The 22500-nt window shown below is 60.8% G+C and overlaps 2 non-coding genes across 2 annotated transcripts; both read left to right on the top strand.

The window, feature by feature from the left end:
• The first annotated feature begins 12289 nt into the window (after window positions 1–12289).
• On the top strand, window positions 12290–12408 carry LOC131863698 (5S ribosomal RNA). Its single transcript, XR_009362594.1, has one exon. It is a non-coding gene; the product is annotated as a 5S ribosomal RNA (ribosomal RNA).
• A 7817-nt stretch (window positions 12409–20225) lies between these two features.
• Window positions 20226–20344, top strand: LOC131863677 (5S ribosomal RNA). Its single transcript, XR_009362575.1, has one exon. It is a non-coding gene; the product is annotated as a 5S ribosomal RNA (ribosomal RNA).
• Window positions 20345–22500: the final 2156 nt, after the last annotated feature.

The following is a 22500-nucleotide window of genomic DNA, read 5'->3' on the forward strand; positions in this document are numbered from 1 at the left end:
GTTCCGAAGACTACCTCCAGGAACAATCGGGAACAAGACCGATTACAAGTCGTCGAGTCTGTTACTGGGCGAACACGAGATGCGCACAGGAAATCGATCAGCCCTCACAATGGCCCAAGGCCAGAGATCGGACTGCTACGATTTACCCCAACAATCATCGTGCCACTCTTCGCAGAGAGGTGATAGACGCCAACGAGCCCGCGCATAGCAATCGAGGTGTAAAAAGGGCGTTGAAGGCAGGAAGCCTGGACGAAAGAGGCTACGAGGTCACCTCGAAGCGGTCTAAGAATCGGGCGCACTTGGGGCGACTACCAGTGCCAACCCCTTATCCCGCGGTGCGTCCGACACACAGAAATTTCCAAGGCGGCCAAGGAGCCTCCCCGCATAGCAATCGGGGTGTGAGGTTACGGATGCAGCATTGATAGCAATCGAGGTGTGAGGCGAAGGATGCAGAAGTGAGAGCCGAGGGATGTAGCAGAGATAGCAATCGGGGTGTGTGATGCAGAAGAGATAGCAATCGAGGTGTGCGGTGGGAAGGGCCCAGCAGCCAGAATGCATGAAGCGACGGATGAAGCAGTGATGACAACCGGGCTGTGAGGAGAGGAGGGATGCAGCCAAGAAAGCAATCAGGGCTCGAGGCAAGGGATGCATCAAGGATAGCAATCATGTTGTGAGGCGAGATTCCAAAGGCTAAACGTGAGAGGCTGCAGGGTCGACTCAGAGAGGTCTATGCATGTGAGAGGCTGAAAGCAAGGTCGACTCGGAGCGGTCTATGCATCGGGCGCGCTTGGGGCGACTACCAGTGCCAACCCCTTATCCCGCGACGCGTCCGACAAAGAGAACGTTCCAAGGCGGCAGAGGAGGTTACCAGCCGAAGGATGCAGTAGCAATAACAGGTATAGTTCCGCGGCGGCCGAGAAGACTCACCGCATAGGAATCGGGATGCGAGGCGAGGGATGCGGCGGGAAGGCCCCGACGGCTAAACGGAAGAGGCTGCAGGGCCGCCTCGGAATGGTCCAAGCATCGGATGCGATTGGGACGACTACCAGTGCCAACCCCTTATCCCGCGATGCGTCCGATACACAGATAGTTCCAAGGCGGCCGAGGAGCCTCACCGCATATCAATCGGGGTGCGAGGCGAGGGATGGGGCGGGAAGGCCCCAACGGCTAGACGGAAGAGGCTTCAGGGCCACCTCGGAATGGTCCAAGCATCGGACGCGCTTGGGGCGACTGCCAGTGCCAACCCCTTATCCCGCGATGCGTCCGATACACAGATGGTTCCAAGGCGGCCGAGGAGCCTCACCGCATAGCAATCGGGGGTGCGAGGCGAGGGATGGGGCGGGAAGGCCCCAACGGCTAGACGGAAGAGGCTTCAGGGCCGCCTAGGAATGGTCCAAGCATCGGACACGCTTGGGGCGACTACCAGTGACAGCCCCCTATCCCGCGATGCGTCCGATACGAAGATGGTTCCAAGGCGGCCGAGGAGCCTCACCGCATAGCAATCGGGGTGCGAGGTGGGGGATGCGGCGAGATGGCCCCAACGGCTAGACGGAAGAGGCCACAGGGCCGCGTCGGAATAGTCCAAGCATCGGACGCGCTTGGGGCGACTACCAGTGACAACCCCTTATCCCGCGATGCGTCCGATACGAAGATAGTTCCAAGGCGGCCGAGGAGCCTCACCGCATAGCAATCGGGGTGCGAGGTGGGGGATGCGGCGAGATGGCCCCAACGGCTAGACGGAAGAGGCTGCAGGGCCGCCTCGGAATAGTCCAAGCATCGGACGCGCTTGGGGCCACTACCAGTGACAACCCCTTATCCCGCGATGCGTCCGATACGAAGATAGTTCCAAGGCGGCCGAAGAGCCTCACCGCATAGCAATCGGGGTGCGAGGTGGGGGATGCGGCGAGATGGCCCCAACGGCTAGACGGAAGAGGCCACAGGGCCGCCTCGGAATAGTCCAAGCATCGGACGCGCTTGGGGCGACTACCAGTGACAACCCCTTATCCCGCGATGCGTCCGATACGAAGATAGTTCCCAGGCGGCCGAGGAGCCTCACCGCATAGCAATCGGGGTGCGAGGCGAGGGATGCGGCGAGATGGCCCCAAAGGCTAGACGGAAGAGGCTGCAGGGCTGCCTCGGAATAGTCCAAGCATCGGACGCGCTTGGGGCGACTACCACTGCCAACCCCTTATCCCGCGATGCGTCCGATACACAGATAGTTCCGAGGCGGCCGAGGAGGTGGGGGATGCAGCGAGATGGCCCCAACGGCTAGACGGAAGAGGCTGCAGGGCCGCCTCGGAATAGTCCAAGCATCGGACGCGCTTGGGGCGACTACCAGTGACAACCCCTTATCCCGCGATGCGTCCGATACACAGATAGTTCCGAGGCGGCCAAGGAGCCTCACCGCATAGCAATCGTGGTGCGAGGTGGGGGATGCGGCGAGATGGCCCCAACGGCTAGACGGAAGAGGCTGCAGGGCCGCCTCGGAATGGTCCAAGCATCGGATGCGCTTGGGGCGACTACCACTGCCAACCCCTTATCCCGCGATGCGTCCGATACACAGATAGTTCCAAGGCGGCCGAGGAGCCTCACAGCATAGCAATCAGGGTGCGAGGCGAGGGATGCGGCGAGAAAGCCCCAACGGCTAGAGGGAAGAGGCTTCAGGTCCGCCTCGGAATGGTCCAAGCATCGGACGCGCTTGGGGCGACTACCAGTGACAACCCCTTATCCCGCGACGCGTCCGATACACAGATAGTTCCAAGGCGGCCGAGGAGCCTCACCGCATAGCAATCGGGGTGCGAGGCGAGGGATGCGGCGAGAAGGACCCAACGGCTACACGGAAGAGGCTTCGGGGCCGCCTCGGAATGGTCCAAGCATCGGACGCGCTTGGGGCGACTACCAGTGACAACCCCTTATCCCGCGACGCGTCCGATACACAGATAGTTCCAAGGCGGCCGAGGAGCCTCACCGCATAGCAATCGGGGTGCGAGGCGAGGGATGCGGCGAGAAGGACCCAACGGCTAGACGGAAGAGGCTTCGGGGCCGCCTCGGAATGGTCCAAGCATCGGACGCGCTTGGGGCGACTACCAGTGACAACCCCTTATCCCGCGACGCGTCCGATACACAGATAGTTCCAAGGCGGCCGAGGAGCCTCACCGCATAGCAATCGGGGTGCGAGGCGAGGGATGCGGCGAGAAGGACCCAACGGCTAGACGGAAGAGGCTTCGGGTCCGCCTCGGAATGGTCCAAGCATCGGACGCGCTTGGGGCGACTACCAGTGACAACCCCTTATCCCGCGACGCGTCCGATACACAGATAGTTCCAAGGCGGCCGAAGAGCCTCACCGCATAGCAATCGGGGTGCGAGGCGAGGGATGCGGCGAGAAGGACCCAACGGCTAGACGGAAGAGGCTTCGGGTCCGCCTCGGAATGGTCCAAGCATCGGACGCGCTTGGGGCGACTACCAGTGACAACCCCTTATCCCGCGACGCGTCCGATACACAGATAGTTCCAAGGCGGCCGAGGAGCCTCACCGCATAGCAATCGGGGTGCGAGGCGAGGGATGCGGCGAGAAGGACCCAACGGCTAGACGGAAGAGGCTTCGGGTCCGCCTCGGAATGGTCCAAGCATCGGACGCGCTTGGGGCGACTACCAGTGACAACCCCTTATCCCGCGACGCGTCCGATACACAGATAGTTCCGAGGCGGCCGAGGAGCCTCACCGCATAGCAATCGGGGTGCGAGGCGAAGGATGCGGCGAGAAGGACCCAACGGCTAGACGGAAGAGGCTTCGGGTCCGCCTCGGAATGGTCCAAGCATCGGACGCGCTTGGGGCGACTACCAGTGACAACCCCTTATCCCGCGACGCGTCCGATACACAGATAGTTCCAAGGCGGCCGAGGAGCCTCACCGCATAGCAATCGGGGTGCGAGGCGAGGGATGCGGCGAGAAGGACCCAACGGCTAGACGGAAGAGGCTTCAGGGCCGCCTCGGAATGGTCCAAGCATCGAACGCGCTTGGGGCGACTACCAGTGACAACCCCTTATCCCGCGACGCGTCCGATACACAGATAGTTCCGAGGCGGCCGAGGAGCCTCACCGCATAGCAATCGGGGTGCGAGGCGAGGGATGCGGCGAGAAGGACCCAACGGCTAGATGGAAGAGGCTTCAGGGCCGCCTCGGAATGGTCCAAGCATCGGACGCGCTTGGGGCGACTACCAGTGACAACCCCTTATCCCGCGACGCGTCCGATACACAGATAGTTCCGAGGCGGCCGAGGAGCCTCACCGCATAGCAATCGGGGTGCGAGGCGAGGGATGCGGCGAGAAGGACCCAACGGCTAGACGGAAGAGGCTTCAGGGCCGCCTCGGAATGGTCCAAGCATCGGACGCGCTTGGGGCGACTACCAATGACAACCCCTTATCCCGCGACGCGTCCGATACACAGATAGTTCCGAGGCGGCCGAGGAGCCTCACCGCATAGCAATCGGGGTGCGAGGCGAGGGATGCGGCGAGAAGGACCCAACGGCTAGACGGAAGAGGCTTCAGGGCCGCCTCGGAATGGTCCAAGCATCGGACGCGCTTGGGGCGACTACCAATGACAACCCCTTATCCCGCGACGCGTCCGATACACAGATAGTTCCGAGGCGGCCGAGGAGCCTCACCGCATAGCAATCGGGGTGCGAGGCGAGGGATGCGGCGAGAAGGACCCAACGGCTAGACGGAAGAGGCTTCAGGGCCGCCTCGGAATGGTCCAAGCATCGGACGCGCTTGGGGCGACTACCAGTGACAACCCCTTATCCCGCGACGCGTCCGATACACAGATAGTTCCGAGGCGGCCGAGGAGCCTCACCGCATAGCAATCGGGGTGCGAGGCGAGGGATGCGGCGAGAAGGACCCAACGGCTAGACGGAAGAGGCTTCAGGGCCGCCTCGGAATGGTCCAAGCATCGGACGCGCTTGGGGCGACTACCGTTGCCAACCCCTTATCCCGCGATGCGTCTGATACACAGATAGTTCCGAGGCGGCCGAGGAGCCTCACCGCATAGCAATCGGGTTGCGAGGCAGATTATTGGGAAGGGAACCCCCTGGGATGCGGCTCAAGCAGTGCCCAAAGGGACTGGAATGCGGAATCACATCGAGAGACCCAAATGCTATACGAGGGCTCAAATCGAATTATCGATTTGGCCACGACATGGACGCATCGGAACGACTACCTTTGCCGAACCACTCGCAATTGCATCCATACCGAAACCAATAGACATTTCCGTTAGAGCCCTCGCATAGCATTCGGGAATCTCGCATGCCCCTCTAAATCGACCAATGCTGGCGCTCAATGAAAATCCGAGCGCTACCACCGTTCGAGCGCCAGCATTGGTCGAGTTAGAGGGGCACGGGGGAGAATGCTCCAGTCAACACCTCCCCTATATAAGTTATTTGTCCGATTCTCGCACAACCGTAGTCTGCCTCGTCGAATCAAACAACGGTCCCAGATTCCGACTTCCGTTCCGTAGAGACCCAAAAGCTAGATGGAGGCTCGCAAGAAAGAGAGTCGGCGCATAGCAATCGGGTTTCTCGAACGTTTAGGGACCGAGCTCACTTGCGGATAGGGCAAAATCCGCCAAGCAACCCAAAAGCTAGACGGGGGCTCGAATCGAATCGCCTAGGCGGCCACAACAACGACGTGTTGGATCGACTACCAGTGCCAAACCATTCAGCAAGACTAGTCTGTGTCGAGGCCGGATAGAGATTCTCAGAGAGCGCCCGCATAGCATTTAGGAGACCTGCCGCGTCCCTCACACTCGACAAATGGTGGTGCACGTTTATAAATCCGAGCGATCCCAACCCTTTCAAGCACCAACATCGGTCGAGATAGAGGGGCACGGAGGGGGCTGCGTGAGACAACACAGTCCCCTATATAAGTTATTTGTCCGATTCTCACACATCCGAAGAATGGTCATCAAATCGGACAACAGCCCAAACTTCCGACTTCCGTCCCAGAAAGCCCAAGAGCTATCTAAAACGTTCATGGCCGGAACTCGATCGCGGCTATACCAATCCGCCAAGCAACCCAAAAGCTAGACTGGAGCTCTAGTCGAATCACCTCTGTGGCCATTGCAAGGACGTGTTGGAGCGACTACCATTGCCGAACCATTCCGCAGGTCGAGTCCATACCAAGGCCGCATAGAGATTCACGATGAGCTCCTGCATAGCAATCAGGAGACTTGCCGTGTCCATCACAATCGATAAATCCTGGTGCAAGATTTTTGCATCCGAGCGCTCCAACCAGTCGAGCACCAGCATCAATCGACATAAACGGGCACGGGGGGAGGATGCTCGAGAACACTACCTCCCCTATATAAGTTATTTGTCCGATTCTCAAGCAGCCGAAGTCTGGTCATCGAATCGGGTCAAAGACCACAACTTCCGACTTTACCCACAATGCAAGTCATCGAATCGAACATCGGCCCCCGAGTCGGACTCCATGCGTATGTCAGGTCATCGGACCCAAATTCCGCCTTCCTGCGCATGGCGGGCCATCAATATCAACTCGGTCATCGGACCCAAACTCCGCCTTTTTGCGTATGGCACGCCTTCAAATCGGTCATCGGACCCAAATTCCGCCTTCCTGTGCATGGCGGGCCATCAACATCAACTCGGTCATCGGACCCAAATTCCGCCTTTCTGCGCATGGCACGCCATCAACTCGGTCATCGGACCCAAATTCCGCCTTCCTGCGCATGGCAGGTCATCGGACACAAATTCAGACCTCGCCAATATGCCTACGTATCGAATCGGTCATCGGACCCAACTTCCGACTTCATCCATACTGTAGGGTCTTTGAGGTTGGCGCGGTGCGCTCAACCCAGGGAGTCGACCCATCGAAGCATACACCTCCCCTATATAAGCTATTTGTCCGATTCCCACACCTGTGTAGTTTGCACCTCTGACCAGGACATCGACCCCAACTTCCGAACTCGACTGCAACGACGGCACCAGCGCCTTGGTGCGCACCTTGCGACGCACAGTCCCAACATTCGCCTTCCTGCACATGGCAGGTCATCGGACCCAAATTCCGACCTCGCGAGTATGCCTACATATCGAATCGGTCATCGGACCCAACTTCCGACTTCATCCATACCGTAGGGTCTTTGAGGTTGGCGCGGTGCGCTCAACCCGGGGAGTCGACCCAACGAAGCATACACCTCCCCTATATAAGCTATTTGTCCGATTCCCACACCTGTGTAGTTTGCACCTCCGATCAAGACATCGACCCCAACTTCCGAACTCGCCTCCAACGACCGAACCAGCGCCTTGGTGCGCACCTTGCAACGCACAGTGCCAACATTCGCCTTCCTGCACGTGGCAGGTCATCGGACCCAAATTCCGACCTCGCGAGTATGCCTACATATCGAATCGGTCATCGGACCCAACTTCCGACTTCATCCATACCGTAGGGTCTTTGAGGTTGGCGCGGTGCGCTCAACCCGGGGAGTCGACCCAACGAAGCATACACCTCCCCTATATAAGCTATTTGTCCGATTCCCACACCTGTGTAGCTTGCACCTCCGATCAGGACATCGACCCCAACTTCCGAACTCGACTAAAAAGACCGCACCAGCGCCTTGGTGTGCACCTTGCAACGCACAGTGTCAACATTCGCCTTCCTGCACATGGCAGGTCATCGGACCCAAATTCCGACCTCATGAGCATACCTACTAATCGAATCGGTCATCGGACCCAACTTCCGACTTCATCCATACCGTAGGGTCTTTGAGGTTGGCGCGGTGCGCTCAACCTGGGGAGTCGACCCATCGAAGCATACACCTCCCCTATATAAGCTATTTGTCCGATTCCGACACCTGTGTAGTTTGCACCTCCGCTCAGGACATCGACCCCAACTTCCGAACTCGCCTGCAACGACCGAACCAGCGCCTTGGTGCGCACCAAAAGTGCGCACTTTTGGAGGGCACTTTTCTGCGCTCCAAAGGTGCGCACTTTTGGAGGGCACTTTTTGGAGGGCACTTTTCTGCGCTCCAAAGGTGCGCACTTTTGGAGGGCACTTTTTGGAGGGCACTTTTCTGCGCTCCAAAGGTGCGCACTTTTGGAGGGCACTTTTTGGAGGGCACTTTTCTGCGCTCCAAAGGTGCGCACTTTTGGAGGGCACTTTTTGGAGGGCACTTTTCTGCGCTCCAAAGGTGCGCACTTTTGGAGGGCACTTTTTGGAGGGCACTTTTCTGCGCTCCAAAGGTGCGCACTTTTGGAGGGCACTTTTTGGAGGGCACTTTTCTGCGCTCCAAAGGTGCGCACTTTTGGAGGGCACTTTTTGGAGGGCACTTTTCTGCGCTCCAAAGGTGCGCACTTTTGGAGGGCACTTTTTGGAGGGCACTTTTCTGCGCTCCAAAGGTGCGCACTTTTGGAGGGCACTTTTTGGAGGGCACTTTTCTGCGCTCCAAAGGTGCGCACTTTTGGAGGGCACTTTTTGGAGGGCACTTTTCTGCGCTCCAAAGGTGCGCACTTTTGGAGGGCACTTTTGTGCACTCCAAAGGTGCGCACTTTTGGAGGGCACTTTTCCTGTGCTCCAAAGGTGCACACCTAGGTGAGCACCTTCGACCACACCTTGTAGCACACCAAACTCTGACTTTCGACTTCATCCGCAATGCAGGGTCTTTGAGGTTGGCGCAATGCGCACAACCAGGGGAGTCGACCCATCAAACCCAACACCTCCCCTATATAAGCTATTTGTCTGATTCTCATACATGCGTAGCCTGCAGGAGCAATTAGGACATCGACCCCAACTTTCGGCTTCTAAACGAAAACAAGGTCTTTGAGGTTGGTGTAATGCGAACAACTAGGGGAGTCAACCCATCAAACCCAACACCTCCCCTATATAAGCTATTTGTCTGATTCTCATACATGTGTAGTCTACAGGAGCAATTAGGACATCGACCCCAACTTTTGACTTCTTAACGAAAACAAGGTCTTTGAGGTTGACGTAATGCGCACAACCAGGGGAGTCGACCCATCAAACCCAACACCTCCCCTATATAAGCTATTTGTCCGATTCTCATACATGTGTAGCCTGCAGGAGCCATTAGGACATTGACCCCAACTTTTGACTTCTTAACGAAAACAAGGTCTTTGAGGTTGGCGTAATGCGCACAACCAAGGGAGTTGACCCATCAAACCCAACACCTCCCCTATATAAGCTATTTGTCTGATTCTCATACATGTGTAGCCTGCAACAACGATTAGGACATCCACCCCAACTTCTGAATTCGTCTGCGTTGACCGCACCAAAGGTGCACGCCTTGGTGCTCACCAAAATCCGACTTCCGACTTCTTCTGCTATGCGGGGTCTTTGAGGTTGGCGCAGTGCGCACAACCAGGGGAGTCAACCCACCGAATGCAACACCTCCCCTATATAAGCTATTTGTCTGATTCTCATACATGCGTAGACTGCAGCAATGATTAGGACATCCACCCCAACTTTTGACTTCTTAAACAAGACAGGGTCTTTGAAGTTGGTGCAGTGCACACAACCAGGGGAGTCGACCCATCAAACGCAACACCTCCCCTATATAAAGCTATTTGTCCGATTCTCATACGTGTAGTCTGCAGCAGCGATTAGGACATCGACCCCAACTTCCGAATTCGTTTGCATTGACCGCACCAAAGGTGCACGCCTTGGTGTGCACCCTGGAGTGCACTTTGGTGCTCACCTCGGTGCACACTTTGGTGTGCACCTCGGTGTGCACCAAAGGTGCGCACCTTGGAGCGCACCAAAGGTGTACACTTTGGAGCGCACCACATAGGGTCTTTGAGAGGTTGGCGCAGTGCGCACACCAAGGTGGGTGTTGAGGTGCGTGCCGAGGTGGGTGGGTGCTAGGGTGCGCTCCATGGTGGGTGCCAGGGTGGGTGCGTGCTAGGGTGGATTCCAAAGAGGGTCATAGGGTGGGTGCCAAGGTGGGTTGGTGATATAGTGGGTTCAAAGGTGGGTACTAGGGTGGGTTCCAAGGTGGGTCACAAGTTGGGTGCCAGGATGCGTGGGTGTTAGGTTGGGTGCCAAGGTGGGCTCCTGCGTGGGTGGGTGCTAGGGTGGGTTTCAAGGTGGACGCGAGGGCGGGTGCCAAGGTGGGTAACAAGTTGGGTGTTAGGATGGGTGAGTGCTAGAGTGGGTGCCAAGGTGGGTGGGTGCTAAGGTGGATGCCAAGGTGGTTCACAGGGTGGGTGGGTTCTAGGGTGAGTTCCAAGGTGGGTCACAGGTTCAGTGCTAGGGTGGGTGTCAAGGCGGGTGTCGAGGTGCCTGGGTGCTAGGGTGTGGATGCCAATGTGGGTCATAGGGTGGGTACTAGGGTGGGCTGCAATGTGGGTGCCAAGGTGGGTAACATGCTCGGTGGGTTCTAAATTGGGTGCCAGGGTGGGTGTGCACCCACCTTGCCCGAGGTGGGTGCCAAGGTGCCAGTGTGGGTGGGTGCTAAGGTGGATGCCAAGGTGGGTGAGAAGGTGGGTGATAGGTTGAGTGGTAGGATGGGTGGGTGCCAAGATGGGTCACAGGGTGGGTGCAAGGGTGGGTAGGTGCTAGGGTTGGTGTCAGGGTGGGTGGGTGCTAGGTTGGGTTCCAAGGTGGGTGCGAGGGTGAGTGTCAAGGTGGGTCACAGGTTAGGTGCTAGGATGGGTGAGTGCTAGGGTGCAAAGGTGCCAGGGTGGGTGCTAGGATGGGTCGATGCTAGGGTGAGTGGCAAGGTGGGTCCACAAGTGTCAAGGTGGGTGCCGAGGTGGGTGCCAAGTCGGCGACTGCTATGGTGGATGCCAAGGTGGGTCACGGGGTGGGTGCCAAGTTGCTAGGTTGGGTTCCAAGGTGGGTGCCAACGTGGGTGCTAGGGTGCGTGGGTTAAAGGGTGTGTCACAACGTGGGTGCCAGGATGGGTGCGCACCCACACTGGCCAAGACGGGTGCGGGTGCAAGGTTGGGTTCCAAGCCCGGTCACAGGCTGGGTGCTAGGATGGGTGGGTGCCAAGGTGGGCACCAGGGTGGGTGCACCCACCCTGGCCAAGGTGGGTCACGGGGTGGGTCCTAGGGTGGGTAACGGGGTGGGTACTAAGGTGCGTGCCAAGGTGGGTCATAGGGTGGGTGCCAAGGTGGGCACCAGGGTGGGTGTGCACCAACCCTAGCCAGGGTAGGTCACGGGGTGGTTGTCGGGGTGGGCGTCAAGGAGCCAAGGTGGGTGGCAAGTAGCCAAGTTGCGTGCCAAGGTGGGTGTCGGGGTGGGTGCCAAGGATCCAAGGTGGGTGCCAAGGAACCAAGGTGGGTGTCTGGGTGGGTGCCGAGGTGGGAGCCAGGGTGGGTCCCAAGGTGAGTGCAAAGGTGGGTGCCAGGGTCAAGGTGAGTGCCAATGTGGGTTCCAAGGTGCCAGGGTCAGGGTGAGTGCCAATGTGGGTTCAAAGGTGCTAAGTTGGGTGCGAGGTTGGGTGCGAGGGTGGGTGGGTGCCAAGGTGTGCTAGGTGGAAGCCCGGGTGGGTCGGCATCCCATGGGTGTCGAGTTGGGTGCCTGATGGGTGCTTCTTGTCAAGTTTTAGTCGTCGGGACTCATTTCGAGCCTTAGAGGTCGTTTCTTGTCCGGTTGCCCTGTCTTCGACCTGGGAACCCAATTTTGGTCCTCGGGTCCCATTTTTTTTTGTCTCGCATCCCACTTTTGGCCTGTGGCCTTTTCGGGGTCGATTCTCGTTTTGGGCATCAGAGCATGTTTCTTCTCCTAAAACCCAATATTTGTTTATTAAGTCTCGGAACACATTTTTGTTCTCGTGGACCCATCATGGGTCTTGGAACGCATTTGTGGTCCTTGGGTCCCATTTTGCATCCCGAAACTTGTGTTTTGGTGCTTGATCCCTATTTTGGGTGCCCACCTTGCACCAAGTGCGCACCCGGGGCAAACCGAGCGCCTTGGTGCACCGGGGCAAGATCGAGCGTGCACCCGAGGCGCCCCGAACATGCACCAAGGTGCACTCGGCCCACATGTGAGCGCAGGTCGTTGCGCCCGAGGTGGTGTGTGGGCACCGCGTTGCAGACGGGACACTGCACGCACACGACGCCCCCTCCAGGTGCACGCACGTAGGCCGGGCCGGGTGCACACCCGACGCCCTAGCAAGGTGCGCGCACCCGGGCAGGGCTCACACTTGGCGAACGGGGCGCACTTCGCGAGGGAGGGTGTGCACCTCGACGGGGGTGGGTGGCCGGGGTGGATTCGCACGTGGGTCGCGGTTTGCTAAGTACACACTGCGACAAGCTCATAACGGGTGCGATCATACCAGCGTTAGTGCACCGGATCCCATCAGAACTCCGCAGTTAAGCGCGCTTGGGCCGGAGTAGTACTGGGATGGGTGACCTCCCGGGAAGTCCCGGTGTTGCACCCTTTTTTAGTTTTTCGCCGGGCGTCGCAATGCTATTTGAATAAACCTTTTGCCCGTTTGCGTTCTCGTCGGGGCCGGGCCGGGCCGGGGTGCGCTGCCCGCCTACCGCGCGCGCGGGGGGCGACACCGAGCGCGCACCCGAGGCGCCCCGAGCACACAGGCCACGGTGCAACCCGGGCGTTGTGCGCGCACCCCGGTGCGCCCGAGGTGCTGCGCGCGCACCCAGGTGAAATCGGTGTGCACCTCGGCCAGTGCGCGCTCGGTCGAGTCGCGCACGTTGGCCAAGGTGCACGGTGATGTTTCTTACTCTAAGGTTCCGCACCAGACGCCCGGGACAGGTGAGCGAAGCTGGGCGGGGCCGGGTGCGCGGCCGGGGCAGGTGCACGCAGCTGGAGAGAGCTTTGGAGCACACTTCGGAGCGCACCAATGATGCGCTCCATTCAAAAGTTTCCTGAAAAGGCAAAAAAAGTTGAGATTATAGAATTTCCCACTTGAGAGATTGTAAAAAAAAAAAATTTAAAATGAAGGAAACGCGGGTGCCAAGGTGTGCGCAGCCCAGCCAAGGTGTGCGCACCAAGGCGCCCACCCTGGCGAAGGTGCACGCAAGGTGCGCACCCGAGGCAAACCGGACAATTAACCCAACTTTCGACTTCGCGCGCACCTTGGAGCGCACTTCGGAGCGCTCCTTGGTGCGCACCAATCTTGGGCACCTCGGAGTGCACCATGGCGCCCACCAAGGTGCGCACCCGGGGCAAACCGAGCTCCGACTTCGTGCGCACCTTGGAGCGCACGAAAGGTGCGCACCATGGCGCCCACCAAGGTGCGCAGCCCAGCCAAGGCGTGCGCATCAAGGTGCGCACCCTGGCGAAGGTGCGCACCCGGGGCAAACCGAGCTCCGACTTCGTGCGCACCTTGGAGCGCACAAAAGGTGCGCAACCCAGCCAAGGTGTGCGCACCCCGGTCAAACCGAGCTCCGAATCGTGCGCACCAGAGGTGCACGCCATCGTGCGCACCTTGGAGCACACTTCGGAGCCCTCCTTGGTGCGCGCCGATGTTGCGCACCTCGGAGCGCACCCGGGGAAAACAATGCAATTAACCCGACTTTCGACTTCGTGGGCACCTCGGAGCGCTCTCGGGTTCGCACCTCGGAGCACACCGAGGTGCGCACCTTTGATGCGCTGCCTTCACCAATTTCCAGAAAAGGCAAGAAAACATTGAGAAGGTGTGCGCACCGAGGTGCCCACCCTGGCGAAGGTGCACGCGAGGTGCGCACCCGGGGCAAACCGGGCTCCGACTTCGTGCACGCCGCACCTTGGAGCACACTTCGGAGCGCTCCTTGGTGCGCACCAGGGCGCGCAACCCAGCCGAGGTGCCCACCCCGGCGAAGGTGCACGCGAGGTGCGCACCCGGGGCAAACCGGGCTCCGACTTCGTGCACGCCATGGTGCCCACCGCGGCGAAGGTGCACGCGAGGTGCGCACCCGGGGCAAACCGGGCTCCGACTTCGTGCACGCCGCACCTTGGAGCACACTTCGGAGCGCTCCTTGGTGCGCACCATGGTGCCCACCAGGGCGCGCAACCCCGCCGAAGGTGCACGCGAGGTGCGCACCCGGGGCAAACCGGGCTCCGACTTCGTGCACGCCGCACCTTGGAGCACACTTCGGAGCGCTCCTTGGTGCGCACCATGGTGCCCACCAGGGCGCGCAACCCCGCCGAAGGTGCACGCGAGGTGCGCACCCGGGGCAAACCGGGCTCCGACTTCGTGCACGCCATGGTGCGCACCGCGGCGAAGGTGCGCACCCGGGGCAAACCGGGCTCCGACTTCGTGCACGCCGCACCTTGGAGCACACTTCGGAGCGCTCCTTGGTGCGCACCAGGGCGCGCAACCCAGCCGAGGTGCCCACCCCGGCGAAGGTGCACGCGAGGTGCGTACCCGGGGCAAACCGGGCTCCGACTTCGTGCACGCCGCACCTTGGAGCACACTTCGGAGCGCTCCTTGGTGCGCACCATGGTGCCCACCAGGCCGCGCAACCCAGCCAAGGTGTGCGCACCAAGGTGCACGCGAGGTGCGCACCCGGGGCAAACCGGGGTCCGACTTCGTGCACGCCGCACCTTGGAGCACACATCGGGGCGCTCCCGGGTTCGCACCGGCGTTGCGCACCGTGGTGGGCACCTCGGAGCACACCAAGGTGGGCAGCGAGGTGCGCACCTTTGATGCGATGCCTTCACTAATTTCCATAAAAGGCAAAAAAAAAACGAGATTTTAAAATTTCCGTTTTGAAAGATAGTGAGAAAAAGGGAATGCTGGTGCCATCTTGAGCCCGCCCTGGTGCGCAGCCCAGCCAAGGTGTGCGCACCAAGGTGCCCACCCTGGCGAAGGTGCGCGCCCGGGCAATTAATCCAACTTCCAACTTCGCGCGCGCCAGGGTGGGAGCGCACCCAACAACCGGGCCTGGGAAGAGCCAATGCGAGAAACCCCACCAAACGCTCTGACAAAAAAAGAGGGGGCGCTCCAGTAACCCCGCTTCGGAGCGCACCCTGGGCAAACCCAGCCAAGGTGCCCACCCCGGCCAAGGTGCAGGCGAGGTGCGCACCCGGGGCAAACCGGGCTCCGACAACGTGCACGCCGCACCTTGGAGCACACTTCGTAGCGCTCCCGGGTGCGCACCTTAGAGCACACCAAGGTGGGCAGCGAGGTGCGCACCTTTGATGCGCTGCCTTCACTAATTTCCAGAAAAGGCAAAAAAAAAAGGAGATTTTAAAATTTCCGTTTTGAAAGATAGTGAAAAAAACGGAACGCGCGTGCCATCTTGAGCCCGCCCTGGTGCGCAGCCCAGGTAAGGTGCCCACCCTGGCAAAGGTGCGCACCCGGGCAATTAACCCTACTTCCGACTTCGTGCGCGCCAGGGTGGCAACCGGGCCTCGGAAGAGCCAATGCGAGAAACCCCACCAAACGCTCCGACAAAAAAAGAGGCGGCGCTCCAATAACCCCGCTTCGGAGCGCAGCCGGGGCAAACCCAGCCAAGGTGCCCACCCCGACGAAGGTGCACGCGAGGTGCGCACCCGGGGCAAACCGGGCTCCGACAACGTGCACGCAGCACCTTGGAGCACACTTCGAAGCACTCCCGGGTGCCCACCGGCGTTGCGCACCGTGGTGGGCAGCGAGGTGCGCACCTTTGATGCGCTGCCTTCACTAATTTCCAGAAAAAGGCAAAAAAAAATGAGATTTTAAAATTTCCGTTTTGAAAGATAGTGAAAAAAAAGGAACGCGGGTGCCATCTTGAGCCCGCCCTGGTGCGCAGCCCAGGCAAGGCATGCGCACCAAGGTGCCCACCCGAGGTGCACACCCGGGGCAAACCGGGCTCCGACTTCGTGCAGGCCGCACCTTGGAGCACACTTCGGAGCGCTCCTTGGTGCGCACCATGGTGCCCACCAGGGCGCGCAACCCAGCCAAGGTCTGCACACCAAGGTGCCCACCCCGGCGAAGGTGCACGCGAGGTGCGCACCCGGGGCAAACCGGGCTCCGACTTCGTGCACGCCATGGTGCCCACCGCGGCGAAGGTGCACGCGAGGTGCGCACCCGGGGCAAACCGGGCTCCGACTTCGTGCACGCCGCACCTTGGAGCACACTTCGGAGCGCTCCTTGGTGCGCACCATGGTGCCCACCAGGGCGCGCAACCCAGCCAAGGTGTGCGCACCAAGGTGCACGCGAGGTGCGCACCCGGGGCAAACCGGGGTCCGACTTCGTGCACGCCGCACCTTGGAGCACACATCGGAGCGCTCCCAGGTTCGCACCAGCGTTGCGCACCTTTGATGCGCTGCCTTCACTAATTTCCAGAAAAGGCAAAAAAAAACGAGATTTTAAAATTTCCGTTCTGAAAGATAGTGAAAAAAACGGAACGCGGGTGCCATCTTGAGCCCTTCCTGGTGCGCAGCCCAGGCAAGTTGTGCGCACCAAGGTGCCCACCCTGGCGGAGGTGCGCGCCCGGGGCAATCCGGGCTCCGACTTCGTGCACTGCATGGTGCCCACCAAGGCGCGCAACCCAGCCAAGGTGCCCACCGCAGCGAAGGTGCACGCGAGGTGCGCACCCGAGGTGCACACCCGGGGCAAACCGGGCTCCGACTTCGTGCACGCCGCACCTTGGAGCACACTTCAGAGCGCTCCTTGGTGCGCACCAGGGCGCGCAACCCAGCCGAGGTGCCCACCCCGGCGAAGGTGCACGCGAGGTGCGCACCCGGGGCAAACCGGGCTCCGACTTCGTGCACGCCATGGTGCCCACCGCGGCGAAGGTGCGCACCCGGGGCAAACCGGGCTCCGACTTCGTGCACGCCGCACCTTGGAGCACACTTCGGAGCGCTCCTTGGTGCGCACCATGGTGCCCACCAGGCCGCGCAACCCAGCCAAGGTGTGCGCACCAAGGTGCACGCGAGGTGCGCACCCGGGGCAAACCGGGGTCCGACTTCGTGCACGCCGCACCTTGGAGCACACATCGGGGCGCTCCCGGGTTCGCACCGGCGTTGCGCACCGTGGTGGGCACCTCGGAGCACACCAAGGTGGGCAGCGAGGTGCGCACCTTTGATGCGATGCCTTCACTAATTTCCATAAAAGGCAAAAAAAAAACGAGATTTTAAAATTTCTGTTTTGAAAGATAGTGAGAAAAAGGGAATGCTGGTGCCATCTTGAGCCCGCCCTGGTGCGCAGCCCAGCCAAGGTTTGCGCACCAAGGTGCCCACCCTGGCGAAGGTGCGCGCCCGGGCAATTAACCCAACTTCCAACTTCGCGCGCGCCAGGGTGGGAGCGCACCCAACAACCGGGCCTGGGAAGAGCCAATGCGAGAAACCCCACCAAACTCTCTGACAAAAAAAGAGGGGGCGCTCCAGTAACCCCGCTTCGGAGCGCACCCTGGGCAAACCCAACCAAGGTGCCCACCCCGGCCAAGGTGCAGGCGAGGTGCGCACCCGGGGCAAACCGGGCTCCGACAACGTGCACGCCGCACCTTGGAGCACACTTCGTAGCGCTCCCGGGTGCGCACCTCAGAGCACACCAAGGTGGGCAGCGAGGTGCGCACCTTTGATGCGCTGCCTTCACTAATTTCCAGAAAAGGCAAAAAAAAAAGGAGATTTTAAAATTTCCGTTTTGAAAGATAGTGAAAAAAACGGAACGCGCGTGCCATCTTGAGCCCGCCCTGGTGCACAGCCCAGGTAAGGTGCCACCCTGGCAAAGGTGCGCACCCGGGCAATTAACCCTACTTCCGACTTCGTGCGCGCCAGGGTGGCAACCGGGCCTCGGAAGAGCCAATGCGAGAAACCCCACCAAACGCTCCGACAAAAAAAGAGGCGGCGCTCCAATAACCCCGCTTCGGAGCGCAGCCGGGGCAAACCAAGCCAAGGTGCCCACCCCGACGAAGGTGCACGCGAGGTGCGCACCCGGGGCAAACCGGGCTCCGACAACGTGCACGCAGCACCTTGGAGCACACTTCGAAGCACTCCCGGGTGCCCACCGGCGTTGCGCACCGTGGTGGGCAGCGAGGTGCGCACCTTTGATGCGCTGCCTTCACTAATTTCCAGAAAAAGGCAAAAAAAAATGAGATTTTAAAATTTCCGTTTTGAAAGATAGTGAAAAAAAAGGAACGCGGGTGCCATCTTGAGCCCGCCCTGGTGCGCAGCCCAGGCAAGGCATGCGCACCAAGGTGCCCACCCGAGGTGCACACCCGGGGCAAACCGGGCTCCGACTTCGTGCAGGCCGCACCTTGGAGCACACTTCGGAGCGCTCCTTGGTGCGCACCATGGTGCCCACCAGGGCGCACCCGAGGCAAACCGGGCTCCGACTTCGTGCACGCCGCACCTTGGAGCACACATCGGAGCGCTCCCAGGTTCGCACCAGCGTTGCGCACCTTTGATGCGCTGCCTTCACTAATTTCCAGAAAAGGCAAAAAAAAACGATATTTTAAAATTTCCGTTCTGAAAGATAGTGAAAAAAACGGAACGCGGGTGCCATCTTGAGCCCTTCCTGATGCGCAGCCCAGGCAAGTTGTGCGCACCAAGGTGCCCACCCTGGCGGAGGTGCGCGCCCGGGGCAAACCGGGCTCCGACTTCGTGCACTGCATGGTGCCCACCAAGGCGCGCAACCCAGCCAAGGTGCCCACCGCAGCGAAGGTGCACGCGAGGTGCGCACCCGAGGTGCACACCCGGGGCAAACCGGGCTCCGACTTCGTGCACGCCGCACCTTGGAGCACACTTCAGAGCGCTCCTTGGTACGCACCAGGGCGCGCAACCCAGCCAAGGTGCTCACCCCGGCGAAGGTGCACGCGAGGTGCGCACCCGGGGCAAACCGGGCTCGGACTTCGTGCACGCCGCACCTTGGAGCACACATCGGAGCGCTCCCGGGTTCGCACCAGCATTGCGCACCTTTGATGCGCTGCCTTCACTAATTTCCAGAAAAGGCAAAAAAAAGAAAAAAATGAGATTTTAAAATTTCCGTTTTGAAAGATAGTGAAAAAAACGGAACGCGGGTGCCATCTTGAGCCCGCCCTGGTGTGCAGCCCAGGCAAGTTGTGCGCACCAAGGCACCCACCCTGGCCAAGGTGGGTCACGGGGTGGGTCCTAGGGTGGGTAACGGGGTGGGTACTAAGGTGCGTGCCAAGGTGGGTCATAGGGTGGGTGCCAAGGTGGGCACCAGGGTGGGTGTGCACCAACCCTAGCCAGGGTAGGTCACGGGGTGGTTGTCGGGGTGGGCGTCAAGGAGCCAAGGTGGGTGGCAAGTAGCCAAGTTGCGTGCCAAGGTGGGTGTCGGGGTGGGTGCCAAGGATCCAAGGTGGGTGCCAAGGAACCAAGGTGGGTGTCTGGGTGGGTGCCGAGGTGGGAGCCAGGGTGGGTCCCAAGGTGAGTGCAAAGGTGGGTGCCAGGGTCAAGGTGAGTGCCAATGTGGGTTCCAAGGTGCCAGGGTCAGGGTGAGTGCCAATGTGGGTTCAAAGGTGCTAAGTTGGGTGCGAGGTTGGGTGCGAGGGTGGGTGGGTGCCAAGGTGTGCTAGGTGGAAGCCCGGGTGGGTCGGCATCCCATGGGTGTCGAGTTGGGTGCCTGATGGGTGCTTCTTGTCAAGTTTTAGTCGTCGGGACTCATTTCGAGCCTTAGAGGTCGTTTCTTGTCCGGTTGCCCTGTCTTCGACCTGGGAACCCAATTTTGGTCCTCGGGTCCCATTTTTTTTTGTCTCGCATCCCACTTTTGGCCTGTGGCCTTTTCGGGGTCGATTCTCGTTTTGGGCATCAGAGCATGTTTCTTCTCCTAAAACCCAATATTTGTTTATTAAGTCTCGGAACACATTTTTGTTCTCGTGGACCCATCATGGGTCTTGGAACGCATTTGTGGTCCTTGGGTCCCATTTTGCATCCCGAAACTTGTGTTTTGGTGCTTGATCCCTATTTTGGGTGCCCACCTTGCACCAAGTGCGCACCCGGGGCAAACCGAGCGCCTTGGTGCACCGGGGCAAGATCGAGCGTGCACCCGAGGCGCCCCGAACATGCACCAAGGTGCACTCGGCCCACATGTGAGCGCAGGTCGTTGCGCCCGAGGTGGTGTGTGGGCACCGCGTTGCAGACGGGACACTGCACGCACACGACGCCCCCTCCAGGTGCACGCACGTAGGCCGGGCCGGGTGCACACCCGACGCCCTAGCAAGGTGCGCGCACCCGGGCAGGGCTCACACTTGGCGAACGGGGCGCACTTCGCGAGGGAGGGTGTGCACCTCGACGGGGGTGGGTGGCCGGGGTGGATTCGCACGTGGGTCGCGGTTTGCTAAGTACACACTGCGACAAGCTCATAACGGGTGCGATCATACCAGCGTTAGTGCACCGGATCCCATCAGAACTCCGCAGTTAAGCGCGCTTGGGCCGAAGTAGTACTGGGATGGGTGACCTCCCGGGAAGTCCCGGTGTTGCACCCTTTTTTAGTTTTTCGCCGGGCATCGCAATGCTATTTGAATAAACCTTTTGCCCGTTTGCGTTCTCGTCGGGGCCGGGCCGGGCCGGGGTGCGCTGCCCGCACTACCGCGCGCGCGGGGGCGACACCGAGCGCGCACCCGAGGCGCCCCGAGCACACAGGCCACGGTGCAACCCGGGCGTTGTGCGCGCACCCCGGTGCGCCCGAGGTGCTGCGCGCGCACCCAGGTGAAATCGGTGTGCACCTCGGCCAGTGCGCGCTCGGTCGAGTCGCGCACGTTGGCCAAGGTGCACGGTGATGTTTCTTACTCTAAGGTTCCGCACCAGACGCCCGGGACAGGTGAGCGAAGCTGGGCGGGGCCGGGTGCGCGGCCGGGGCAGGTGCACGCAGCTGGAGAGAGCTTTGGAGCACACTTCGGAGCGCACCAATGATGCGCTCCATTCAAAAGTTTCCTGAAAAGGCAAAAAAAGTTGAGATTATAGAATTTCCCACTTGAGAGATTGTAAAAAAAAAAAATTTAAAATGAAGGAAACGCGGGTGCCAAGGTGTGCGCAGCCCAGCCAAGGTGTGCGCACCAAGGCGCCCACCCTGGCGAAGGTGCACGCAAGGTGCGCACCCGAGGCAAACCGGACAATTAACCCAACTTTCGACTTCGCGCGCACCTTGGAGCGCACTTCGGAGCGCTCCTTGGTGCGCACCAATCTTGGGCACCTCGGAGTGCACCATGGCGCCCACCAAGGTGCGCACCCGGGGCAAACCGAGCTCCGACTTCGTGCGCACCTTGGAGCGCACGAAAGGTGCGCACCATGGCGCCCACCAAGGTGCGCAGCCCAGCCAAGGCGTGCGCATCAAGGTGCGCACCCTGGCGAAGGTGCGCACCCGGGGCAAACCGAGCTCCGACTTCGTGCGCACCTTGGAGCGCACAAAAGGTGCGCAACCCAGCCAAGGTGTGCGCACCCCGGTCAAACCGAGCTCCGAATCGTGCGCACCAGAGGTGCACGCCATCGTGCGCACCTTGGAGCACACTTCGGAGCCCTCCTTGGTGCGCGCCGATGTTGCGCACCTCGGAGCGCACCCGGGGAAAACAATGCAATTAACCCGACTTTCGACTTCGTGGGCACCTCGGAGCGCTCTCGGGTTCGCACCTCGGAGCACACCGAGGTGCGCACCTTTGATGCGCTGCCTTCACCAATTTCCAGAAAAGGCAAGAAAACATTGAGAAGGTGTGCGCACCGAGGTGCCCACCCTGGCGAAGGTGCACGCGAGGTGCGCACCCGGGGCAAACCGGGCTCCGACTTCGTGCACGCCGCACCTTGGAGCACACTTCGGAGCGCTCCTTGGTGCGCACCAGGGCGCGCAACCCAGCCGAGGTGCCCACCCCGGCGAAGGTGCACGCGAGGTGCGCACCCGGGGCAAACCGGGCTCCGACTTCGTGCACGCCATGGTGCCCACCGCGGCGAAGGTGCACGCGAGGTGCGCACCCGAGGTGCGCACCCGGGGCAAACCGGGCTCCGACTTCGTGCACGCCGCACCTTGGAGCACACTTCGGAGCGCTCCTTGGTGCGCACCATGGTGCCCACCAGGGCGCGCAACCCCGCCGAAGGTGCACGCGAGGTGCGCACCCGGGGCAAACCGGGCTCCGACTTCGTGCACGCCGCACCTTGGAGCACACTTCGGAGCGCTCCTTGGTGCGCACCATGGTGCCCACCAGGGCGCGCAACCCCGCCGAAGGTGCACGCGAGGTGCGCACCCGGGGCAAACCGGGCTCCGACTTCGTGCACGCCATGGTGCGCACCGCGGCGAAGGTGCGCACCCGGGGCAAACCGGGCTCCGACTTCGTGCACGCCGCACCTTGGAGCACACTTCGGAGCGCTCCTTGGTGCGCACCAGGGCGCGCAACCCAGCCGAGGTGCCCACCCCGGCGAAGGTGCACGCGAGGTGCGTACCCGGGGCAAACCGGGCTCCGACTTCGTGCACGCCGCACCTTGGAGCACACTTCGGAGCGCTCCTTGGTGCGCACCATGGTGCCCACCAGGCCGCGCAACCCAGCCAAGGTGTGCGCACCAAGGTGCACGCGAGGTGCGCACCCGGGGCAAACCGGGGTCCGACTTCGTGCACGCCGCACCTTGGAGCACACATCGGGGCGCTCCCGGGTTCGCA

This window comes from Cryptomeria japonica, unplaced genomic scaffold (genome assembly GCF_030272615.1).
Source record: "Cryptomeria japonica unplaced genomic scaffold, Sugi_1.0 HiC_scaffold_67, whole genome shotgun sequence".
Classification (NCBI taxonomy): domain Eukaryota; kingdom Viridiplantae; phylum Streptophyta; class Pinopsida; order Cupressales; family Cupressaceae; genus Cryptomeria; species Cryptomeria japonica.